Source organism: Dasypus novemcinctus, chromosome 31, assembly GCF_030445035.2.
Source record: "Dasypus novemcinctus isolate mDasNov1 chromosome 31, mDasNov1.1.hap2, whole genome shotgun sequence".
NCBI lineage: Eukaryota > Metazoa > Chordata > Mammalia > Cingulata > Dasypodidae > Dasypus > Dasypus novemcinctus.
Window position 1 is genome coordinate 45,012,633 of NC_080703.1, and position 12,151 is coordinate 45,024,783.

At 47.1% G+C, this 12,151-nt stretch overlaps 2 non-coding genes across 2 annotated transcripts; both read right to left on the reverse strand.

The window, feature by feature from the left end:
- Window positions 1-653: 653 nt before the first annotated feature.
- Window positions 654-725, reverse strand: TRNAC-GCA (transfer RNA cysteine (anticodon GCA)). The gene has a single exon. It is a non-coding gene; the product is annotated as a tRNA-Cys (tRNA).
- A 2,269-nt stretch (window positions 726-2,994) lies between these two features.
- Window positions 2,995-3,066, reverse strand: TRNAC-GCA (transfer RNA cysteine (anticodon GCA)). Its single transcript has one exon. It is a non-coding gene; the product is annotated as a tRNA-Cys (tRNA).
- Between the last annotated feature and the right edge of the window lie 9,085 nt (window positions 3,067-12,151).

The window sequence follows — 12,151 nt, forward strand, 5'->3', positions numbered from 1 at the left end:
GCCTGCAAGCGATGGTGACTGTGTGGGGATCTGCGTGTATCGTGTGGCCAGGGGACATCTGCGTGTATGTGTATATTGACATGTGCATATGTCTGTACACATGTGTATATCTGTGTATACATGTATATATGTATATACGTATGTGTATATACATGAGTATATGTGCGTACACATGTGTATATATGTGTCTACACATGTGCATGTATGTACATGCAGATATATGTGGTGTGTGTATGCGCATATGTTTGTGTGTGGGCATGTGCATATATCTGTGTACATGTGTATATATGCATGTGTATCTGTACATGTATATATGCACCTATATGTGTGTGCCTTGAGCATGCATATGTATGCACATGTGCGCACGCACATGTGCATGTGTATGTATGTGCATATGTCTGTGCAATGCATTGTCCACATGTATGTACACATGTACTGTACATGCGTGTATGTTCGTGCATGTGTGTGTATTGTGCGTGCACATCTGTAACGTGCATGCACATGTATATATGTGTCTACGGGTATGCGGCTGTGTCTCTGTGTCTCTGAGCTACAGAGTGAGCACCTTCCTACATTTCGAGTCCTGAGCAACTTGCTTGCCATATGCTAGTGCTGGACTTCTCAGGCCACTGCCAAGAGTAAAACAGCAGCCCAGGGGGCACCCGGACTTGAACCGGGGACCTCTTGATCTGCAGTCAAATGCTCTACCACTGAGCTATGCCCCCTGATGGCAGCTAGCCTCCTATAAACACTTATCTCCTGTTTTATGATGTGCATCACATCTCATAATTTCCTCTGTGTCTGGGACTCCTCCTGGAGTTAAACTCTGCCCCAGGCCCCTTCTAGCCACACCCCCTCCTGCTTTTCCCAGAGAACATACGCTCAGCTTCTTCCTAGCACCCAAGGCTCCGTGCTGTATCCTCAGCCTTATTTTCTAGGTTTTAAAACAAATCACATGGGCGAATGGCTTGAGCATTATGACCCACATGTTAACTGGGAATCCACAGATGGACTGCAGGGATCCAGCTCTGAAACGATAGGCAAATGCGCACACGCACGGGGCCTGCACCCAGCGTGTTTCCACCAGGCTTTCAAAGGGGACAGCATCAGGACCAACGGTCTCATCTCACCGTTAGAAAACAAAGAAAAGGCATGGGTGAAGCTCAGTGGTCGAGCGCATGCTTTCCACGTACGGCGATGTCTGAAAGTCCAGGATTCACCTCTGAACACCTCTGACTTCTGCTGCCTCGAGTTCCAGTCTGAGGATTTTTAATCTTGTCTATCTCCAGGACGGAGAAGAAAGGTCGAGGAAATCTTGCAACAACTTCTCCCTGGCCTGTCAGGTCGGGGGAGCAGAGCTCTGGCTCCCAAACCTGAGGGCCCCCAAACGCACTCCCAGCCTCTCCCTCTCCCTGCAGGAGCCACAGACTTCACAGCAGAGGGCCCTAAACTAAACTCGTTGTCTTGCCCAAACCTGCCTCTCCTGCTTTGTGGTGATAATTAAGTGCATGTTTATTGGGCATTTGCTATGGGTCAGGCACCGAGTAAAAGTTCTGCCCACACCCATGTAGCCATCATGGGTTATTACTATCGTCCTGATTTGCAGGTGAAGACACGGGGGCTTGCAGTGGCTAAAGCATCAGCCTGAGCTCACCGGGCCAGGAAGCTGGGCAAGCCTCCTTACCCTGTGAACTGCCTTGTCCCGCTCTTGGTTGGGGACACACTGTGAACTCAGCATCTAGGCCGAAGTGCCCAACACAATTCTAGGCTGTTCCCACCCTCTCCTTCCCCAATTTCGCTCAATCTCCCTCCTGTTGATTTCACCTCAGATGTCACTTAACTCCACCCTGCACTGTCATGCCACGGCCAACTAAGTGGCTGCCCAGCTCCACCCCTCACATCCCTCCTCCCCTTGCTCCCAGCGCAGCCTGTTTTAAAACAGTCTGGAGGAGCCGTTGTAGCTCAGTAGCTGAGTGCTTTCCTCCAGAAAGAAAGGGAGAATAAATAAAAAAGCAGTCTATCCAGGCGACCCCTTTAGAAGCTCCAGGAAAACGCCGAGTCCTTTAGCAGCAGCAGGCTCCTCACGCTTTGGTCCCTAACTGCCTCTTCAGCTGCAGCTTCAGCTTCGTTTTCTGCTGCTTCAAACTGCACCTGCCGGCTCCAGCCTGGAGCTCCAGCCACGCCCCCCCCCCCAACGTCCCTACTCCACTCCGCCCTCGTGAACTATCCCCTCGAAGCCCCCCTCACGCGTTCTTCTGGAGGGAAGTAACCCCCGCCTCCTCTGCACCTGGCAGGTCCATCCATCACTGTTCTCAGGTTACCTGCCCACGTCCTGAGGAGAGCACATCGAGAGCCAGGCCCGCGGCTGCTTCCCCTCTGGGCTCACCTCGACACAACTCCGGCACTAGCAGGTGCTCAGCCCGTGTCGTCCAAGCTGACCTAAAGGCAAGCAGTGCCTGAGCTGGGGCAGGAGACAGAGGGGCTGTGCCTGGGCTGGGCAGGGGTGCCCAGTGTGGAGCCACTGGCTGCAGCAGTGATTTGGGGAAGACGATGGAAAGTCCGCATGCCTTAGAAAACAGTTCAGTTCCCTAACTCAGACCAGTTCCTATGGACCCCTGCAAGGCACTGTGGCTGAAGACTCTACTTCTTGTTTCCTGACCTTGGGAGCGTTGCCAGGAGGGTCGTCGCAAAGCTTTGAATACTGATAGAACAGGATAAAGCAATCATTAAGAGGATGACTCTGGGGTCCAATGCTGGACCTGCCCTTTGTAGCTTTTTGACGCTGAGCAAGTTCCTGACCATCTCCAAGCTTCAGTCTCCTCATGTAAAATGGATATACTGATTGTATGCTGCTTGTAGGATTTTGGTGAGAAATGGAGGAAATAGTGAATGTAAAGAGCATGTACCGGAGCTGGGCATATTCTAAGAACACAAGGAACATTAGCTATTATTCACCTAAGCATGAGCTACAATAAGGCAAAAGTGGGACAACCCAGGGGGCACCTGGATTTGAACCAGGGACCTCTTGATCTGCAGTCAAATGCTCTACCCCTGAGCTATACCCCCTGCTGGAACCATCCTGCTTTTACAATCTATGTCTCTCTCAGCATTCCAGCTGTAAAAGCCAGCAATGATTCAGGGCATCTATAATTAGGGAGACTGTTGCCTGGCATCTTAGAAGAAGTTTATTATGGAAAAGACAGGACTCCTAAAAACGAGGTTTTCTGAGCTAACAAACTCTTCTTAGACTCGCCAATATCCACTCTCCCGTTCCCATCCACCAGAGCTCACTTGAAGCAAACCTGAGTATTAGGCAAAAGCCACCAGGTTCTCAACAAGTGGCCACGTCAACCTAAGGGGACGACAGGATTTCTGTCCGGTCCCCTTACCCGGGCTCCCAGCAACTGTGCAGCTCACTCCTCGTCACAGCTTCTCACCGAGCTGACACCGGGCTCAGTAGACGTGTGCTGCATTAGCTGACTCTGGAAAAGAATTCATATACATAATTTGCGTGAGACAGCTTTTCCAAGCCATAACTGTAAGATGATTTTAGTCACACAAAAACAGATGGTCCACGAGTTACACGCTTATGCAACATAACTTGCCTGAAACTTGGAATACGTTCAACTCCTTAAGGTCATTTGATGAAGAGAAACAAGGCTCCAAACACGAGCCTCTTAATCAACTGAGTAAATTCCCTCTCTTGGTCCTACCAAAAGATTCCTCTTCTGCTTCCAACCCCACCACCACCAGAGCAGTTGGATGTCCTGGCCCGATAAACGGTCAGCTCTCCTTACGGGCATCCACCTTGCACGCTGCAGCCGTCGGGAATACTCTTCTGCCGATTTCCCAGACCACGGACATTTGCCAGGGAGAAAAGATGCTACGGTTGCGGTGGTCGTTTTGGTCGGGGTGTGGTTGGATCTAGCAGTGGGAGAGACTCCATTTCTTCTCGTCCTCCCTGCCCCACACTGGAACTGAGAGCTAAGAAAATCCCAATACATGCTCTGCTCGTTGTTCTTGTCTCACCCTGGACCTAACTGGAAGCTGAGGTTTTAGCAGTAACAGATGTACTGTGCATTTCGTATTGAAGAGCCCCAGTGTTGGAAGGGATTAGGAATCATTTATTCCAAGCCCTCATTGTGCTGACGAAGGAACACCGATGTCCAGAAGCTGAGGGCCCTTGCTTATCACGGCAGGTTCAAGTGCAGGGGTCTGTAAAGACCAGTCCTCAGAGGCAGGGAGCACTGGGTGCCCAGTAAGTGCTGTGGAATAAACGTGAGGCCGTAGCTGTACGCACAGGGCGAGCAACCTCCTGCTTTTCTCAGGACTCTCCTGGTTGTAGCCCCAAATGCCCCACATCCCAGGAAGTCCCTCAGAAAACCAGGTTAGTAGGTCATCCTAGATAGCACCTATTGTTTTCTCCTATGGAATATTTTCCAAATCTAATCACTCATTGTCCATTGTCCCAATTTTTACCATTTCCACATATGTCCCATACTAGTATTTAAATATTTGTTTGAAATAACCCACTTTTTTTTTCACTTAGCCTCACCTAAGCAAAATTATCCTTGAAATCATGCCAGCAGTATTTATTTCAACTACGCTTGAAAGTAAATACAAAATTATTGAAATATTTAAAAACTATATTTAGCATGTGTTGTACTTACAACTAGCCCTGCACAACTAAGCACTTTGCAAATATTAAGTCATTTAATCATCAAAAAAAAACAGTGAGGGAGGAACAATTATCACCTTGACAGGTGAGTAAACTGAGGCACAGTGGGGCTGGATAACCTACCCAAAGTCACACAGCTGTAATTTGTCCATGTGCCCCCAGAATCATCTTGAACCCCACAGTAGTAACCATAGCACTCCCTGGGAAGCATCCTGGCCAGGCCTTGAGGGTCCTGCCCATACCTGCTGAGACTTCATCTACCCCCGAGGCCCAGAATGACACCTGCCACAAGCCCAGCGTTCAGAAATGATGGCTGAATTGAATGGCTCTTGTATTTCTTCACCATCATTACATCACATATGCGAGTTTGTTCTCAAAGGGCCAAAACATAAGCAAATCTGCACATGTTTTATATTATCATGTGCATGTGTGTATGTGTTACATATATTTATGTACATACATATTACTGCATATGTGTGCATAGACACATGTTTTAATTATAAGGCATCTGACTCCAGCCTGAATCCCAAAGCCTGGCATTCAGAAGGTACAAAAGAAGGGAGGGAGGGATTATAGCACAAAACGTCTTGCAGAAACCTCAGAAAAATTGTAGCAATTATTTAAACTATTGGAAATGAGTCCTTCCAGTATTTCCAAATTCTATAGTATTTAAGTTTTTCAGTAATTAGATGTTTTCCCCTTATATTAGGACAGTGCTTCTTAATCAAATTCTTTTACATTTTTTAATTTTTATTTTTAATTTATTTTTAATTGTCTTTTTTTAAAGATACATAAATCACAAAAAATGTTACAAATAAAAAACACAAGAGCTTCCCATATACCCCACACCCCCACTCCTCCCATATCAACAACCCCCTTCATCATTGTGGTACGTTCATTATCTTTGGTGAACACATTTTGGAGCACTGCTGCACCATATAGATTATAGTTTACATTGTAGTCTACACTCTCCCCCAGTCCATTAAGTGGGTAATGGCAGGATATATAATGTCCAGCATCAGACCCTGCAATATCATTTAGGACAACTCTAAGTCCAGAAAATGTACCCACATCACATCTCTTCTTCCCTTTTCTTGCCCTCAGCAACTCATGTGGCCACTGTCTCCACATCAATGATACAATTTCTTTGATTGCTAGAGTCACAATAGTGGAATACCAGTGAGTCTACTCTAATACATATTATATTCCTCCATCCTGTGGACCCTGGAATGGTGATGCCCACTCTACCTCTATATCAAGAGGGGGCTTAGATCCCACATATCTGATGGGTGTGATTCTCCTGTTTGCAGTTGTAGGCACTCTCGGTTTCCTGGTGTGGTGGTTGACCATCTTCACCCCCTGTTAGGTGATCTGGGTAAGTCCAACAAACTGGAGAGTAGGTACTGCAACTCTGCTGAGGCTCAGCTGGCACATGGAGAATCCAGAGATTCAAGTCTCATGAGCATACACCAACCCCAGCACCAACCAAAGATTCCGTAAAAGTGACAGAAGAGGCATGTGTAGAAAGGTCACATCTGAGTCCAACTCCATCACACTCAGGAGCACAAATTCCAACGTAGGGCCCCCTGAGAAGGCACTGAACTCCAGAGCCATCTGCCATGACTGTAGAACCTGTGTGTTTCCATAGCCCTCAGGAGCACCAATACCTGGGGTTGTATCTACTTGGACTGTCTCTGGGATCCTGCTGAGATGTACATAAGCACAACCTCTCTGATGACCTCCCAACTCATTTTGAAGTCTCTTAGCCATATAAACTCATTTGTCTTTACCATTTCCCCCTTTTATTCAAGGTCTTTTTCTAGTTGCAACACCAGCTGGTGATTGGTAGTAATCCCTCAGCACCAGGGAGGCTCATCCCCAGGAGTCATGTCCCACATTGGGGGGAAGGTAATGCATTTACATGCTGAGTTTGGCTTAGAGAGTAGCCACATTTGAGAACATGGAGGCTCTCAGGAGGTAACTCTTAGGCACCCTGGAGTTCTTTTTCACATTTTTTAATGCTTAGTTTCATCACCTGTAAAGTGGTGTTGGAATTAGAGAATCTTCTAAGCCCTTTCCAATCCCAAAAGTCTGTGACTCAAAATTCAAAAGTTTACCTCATCTTTATCTTCTAGTGGGAGATCAGGCCAGAAAGTATAAGTATGGTCAAATATAGGTAGAAAAAAATATTAAACTATGTGGGAGCTTTTAAATACAACATTTTAAAAAGGGAAATGTTCTTACCCATGACCCAAGATGCACCAGCAACCTTACAACCCAGGTTTTCCTCATTTTATTCCATATAAGAGTTTTTCCCTAAATGCCTATGCTGTGATATTAAGGAGAACTTAGGTAATGAAGCAAGCCACCTCAACAAACCATGCACATGCCCATTTGTAGAGTGGCTGACACATGGAAGTGCCACTTGATGGTGAGCTACTGTTAACCTTCAACACAATGAAAAGGTTTTATCTGATTCACAGACCAAGACAAATTCTTCCTTTAACTCAGTGGCAAACCTAAACCTCTCGCTGTGTCCCCAGTGGGACCTCCTGCCACCTGGCACTCTCTTCCCCAGATAGTCACTGTGCCATTTACTTTAGACCCTTTCATTACCCACTTAACAACAAAAAAAGATGTAGCTAATGTCACAGTCTACTTTTCTCTGTTCTTGGACAAATACTGTCTTGATTTAGCCCCACAGTCAAACCTCCAAATCCACAATCCTGTGCCCAGGTTTCCCAGGCCTTCCACAAACGGTCTAGGGAATTCTTTTGAGCTTTTGTTAAGCCTTCAGCCAAATGAAAAAGTTGGAGACTGGTATAAGTTAATTTTATTAAAAACTTTAAAAAAAAAAAAAAAGGAAAAAGAATGCCCACAAGGCACCAAAATGAATTGTCATGGGGAAGTTTGACCAAATGGTATTTTTAGTACTTGCTTTGCAGTCTACATCTCAAGAGACTTCGGAGGAAAACCATCTGCTCTGTTATATCCTTGAGGTCATAGAGAATGCTGTATTTTAATTAAAACTCATTCTTACTCACTTTCTCCCCTTCTCTTTCATTTTCTCTTTAATGTGTGTTTGTGTCTCTCAAATCGATCTAGGTTCTCCCAAGGTTCAATTTATTCTTTAAATGTAACCATAGCCCTTTTACAAGGTGCAGTCAAGCTACTCAGATTCTCAGGGTTCTAGTCTGCAAGTTAAAATTTCAGGTAGAGATGATCCTTGTTTTATGGGAAAAGTTTGTTCCTTCAAAGTTACCTCTGGAAGGAAGCGGCTGTGGCTCAATCAGTTGGGCTCCTATCTACCATATGGGAGGCCTTGGCTTTGTGTCCCAGTGCCTCCTTGTGAAGGCAGGCTCACCCACATGCTGCAGAGAGCTGCCCAGCCCGCATGCATCATGGAGTGCTGCCAGCCTGCAAGTGCTGCTGAAAGCCAGCTCAGCAAGGTGACACAACAACAACAAAAAAGAAGACAAGCAAAAAAAATACAGACGAGTGCACAGCAAATGGACACAGAGAGAAGACAGCAAACAAGCCATAGGGGGGGTGGAGAAATAAATTTTTAAAAAATACAGACATAGAAGAATGCACGGTGAATGGACACAGAGAGCAGACAGCATGCAAGAAGCCACGGGGGGGGGGGGGGGCTAAAAAAAAAGTTACCTGTGGAACAACCAGATCAGTGTGTCTTTCCATGAGTATCTCCACAAATTTGTTTCATGGAATATTGTATTTGATGGTATACCTTCCCCATCTCTAAGCTTTCCTCAGAATCTCTGAAAAATAACCAACGCTATGGCTAGCACCCTAAATAAGATTATTGGGAGAATAATTAACTCATATGTAGTGGCTAATATGGAATCAACTTAGCTAGGCTGGAACTATATTTCCCAGAATTCCTATTCCTGCATGGTTCTCCACTTGGTTCTCTAAGAATATATGTGAGGAGATGAGTCATGTAGGGCTGCCTAATGAAGGGTCACTGGATGGAGAAGATGTGAAGGAAGATGAGTCACCCAGGGCTGCCTAATGAAGGACCATGGATGGGGAAGACTGTGCAGGGAGGTGATTCACCTAGGGCTGCCATAAGGAAGGACCACTGGATGGAGATGTATGGGGAGATGAGTCACGTAGAGCTGCCTAATGAAGGACCATGAATGGGGAAGACGGTGCAGGGAGATGTGTCACCTAGGGCTACTGTAAGAAAGGACCACTGGATGGTGAAGACGTGCAGGGAGATGAGTCACCTAGGGCTGCCTAACAAAGGACCATGGGTGGAGAAGATATGCAGGGACAAAAGTCGCCTAGGGCTGCCATAAGGAAGGACCACTGGATGGAGAAGACGTGCAGGGAGATGAGTCACCTAGGGCTGCCTAACGAAGGGCCATGGATGGCCTAAACAATGGAAATTTGTTGTCCCCCAGCCCTGGTGACCGGAAGTCTGAAATCTCAGTGTCGGCAGGGCTGCGCTCCATCTGCAAGCTGCAAGGAGACCCCTCCTTGCCTCTTCCCTGCTTCCACAAGTTTTCTGGCAATTCTTGGCATTCCTTGGCCTGCTGCTGCAGCACTTCAATCTCTGACTCAGTTGTCACGTGGCACTCTCCCTGCAGCTGACTGTCAGTGGACAAATTTCCTCTTCTTATAAGGACACATTCATATGGATTTGAGCTCAGCCTAATCCAGTTTGGCCTCATCTAACTAATCGCATCCTCAGAGACCCTATTTCCAAATCAAGTCATTTCCATGGAACCAGGGGTTAGGGCCTGAACATATCTTTGGGGGGACACAGTCGAACCCAAACCAGATGTGTAAGGTCGGGTGCCGTCACAGCTCCTTCACAGCAGGTCCTCACGTGGCGGCTTGGGGCAGCCTCCGGACGCGCTTCCTGCCCTTGCCCCCAGATCCCCTCCTTCAGCTTCTTGGAATCCTGGGCCAGCTCTGTGATCAGCTTTGGGGTGGAATATGCCAGCAGTTCTGCAGGTCTGCCTCACGGAAGTTGGAGGTGTGGCGGCACTGAGAGACTGTCTGCAGATTCCAGTGTGTGCTTTCTCCCCGCCTTCACATCGTCTTTCATTTCCTACCCCCGGCCTTGTGGATTACACGTGGTTCTGCCAGTCTGAATTCTAATCCTGCAGGGAGCAAGTCAGCAAACAAATGTGGGAGCTGACATTCCTGAGAGTTGGCTGAATTCCGCTTGGTGGTGGCCTCACCTCACCAGGAGCTGCCGGGGAGGACAGGGACGTCCAGCGGCCTCGCCCTTCTGGGAATCTGCCTGCGGGCAGCGACGGGAGCGGTCTCTGGCTTCCTTGGACCTGGCTTCTCAGTCTGACCCTGTACTCTCCAGTCAAGTCACAAACCTGTTCCCTCGGGGTTATTTTGGCATCTCTTTATATCTGACATTAGGTCAGTGCATATCAAATCACAATTTCTTATTGCAAACCTACTGTATCTTCATTTCACATTTATCTTCTGGGTAGCAGTGACTCTGAAAACTTCAGATCTAAGGGTCTTTCCTTTATGGTGCAGGGGAAATAACGCCAGGCTGGCTGCAGCCCCAAATCGCTACTCAGGCAAGCCCCTGCTCCCTGCACCCTCCCACACCCTCATCTCCAGCTCCAAACTTTCCATTCTAAACAAATCTCCTCAATAACACTCTACATATGCGAGGAGCAGCGTCACCTTTTAAAGGGCTGAAGTAAAGATTTCTGAAGCAAATACATAGATTTTGTACATTTCTAAGCTTATGAGAAACAGACTCAACTGCACAAAAGTGTATTCTGGAGTGAAGCTCAGAGCAGGCTTAATAGTCACTGTTTGTACATTAACTCTGCTTTTCAGCATACTTATTTACATAGTTTTTGATCCTTTATTTTGATTTTGATACTCTTTTATTCTTTCTTTATGAATATTGCCTCAAATCCTATTTGGATGTGAAATATAAACTGTAAGGAGATAATTAAAATATTTTAGTAGCTTTAAAGGAAAAAACATGTCAATTTAAAACTCCTTTCTTATGTAATCTGGGAACAGAAACTTAATGCGTTATATTAATGTTGCTGAGAAGGATAAGCTCTCCAAGGGCCTGGATTTAGGCCTTGATTTAATGCTAGGAAGTAAGTTAGGTTTATTTAAAAACTCTCTCTATATATACATATTTCAGCATAATTGTTTTGCTGATTTGACCAAGCTCACGTGAAATGCCTTCCTACTTTGCTTTGTAGGGTAATTCCTCATCTACATGGGCCTGTCCTTCTTCAGCACATGAACCCCTGGTCCAGCCCCTACCTTACGTGGGAGGCACGAGACGGACCTCCTGTGAGTCCCGGGCTCCCAGTCGCCCTTCCCAGGGACTGCCAGGTCTCTGTTCCAGAAGCCAAGCCAGGTGCCAGCTGCCTCCCTGCCCGGACCTCCCGACATTCCCTGTGGGAACATTTCTTATGCACAAGGAAGGATGAGTCACAGGATAAAACTGAGAGTCCAGAACCCAGAGTCCAAAGTCGTGGGAAAAGTAACTCTAAGACAGTAGCACCGAGCCCTAATCAAGGAACTAGTCACGTGTGCCCTGCTGGGTTTCAGAATTCCTACAGGCCAGTAGCTGCTTTGTGTCTCATGTTTTCCTCCTTTTTGAACGGAGTGTCTATTCCAGTTATCACAGATTTCCACTGTGAGACAGGCAATCCGTCCCTTATGTTTGCAGGTCTTTAGACTGAAAAGAAACTTATTTAAAAGATGTTTTTTTACCGTGGACCCAAATTTCTTTAATGCTTTTCCCACTGAAAATTGGTGTGATGTCCCCTTTCCTTGCTTCTGGGCAGGGGTTTTGGACTTCTCCAACCAAGAGAGTGTATGGCAGAAGTAGCGCTATGCAACGTCTCAGGTGGGTGGTAACGGGACCTGCTCCTTTTGGAATGCTCGCTCTCGGATCCCAGCCTGTGCGAGTGCCTGTGAGGATGCCCCGGCTGCCACATGGAAGGGCGTGTGTTGGTACGCTGGCCAGCAGCTCCAGCAGCGCTCCGAGAACACGCCGTGTGTGTGAGCAAGTCTTTAGACCATCTCAGCGCCAGCTGTCCAGTCACTCCCACCCACAGCCCCATTGTGGAGCAGACACAAGTCCTGTCCAAGCTCCTGGCACATGGACTCCATGAGCATGATAAATACTTGTTGTTTCTTTGGAGTTAGTATGCAGCGTTAGATAACCAGACCACCTTCCTGAGTGCCCATCGCTGCTGCACCTCTTGGACATTCCATCACTCTTTGCCTCAACCAGGACTGGAGATTGCAGAGCCCCTGAGTCCTGCTTCTGCTGGCTGACTGTCCCCACCACAACATCACACCACCCTTGGCTGTTCCCAACTCCATACCTCCCCTCCCATGCCCTAATTTGCCATGGGAAACCGTACTGTCTTATGGATGAATCCCAAGATAGTGCAAACATAATGATGAGTAACACGACTACAACTAGGCAGGAAA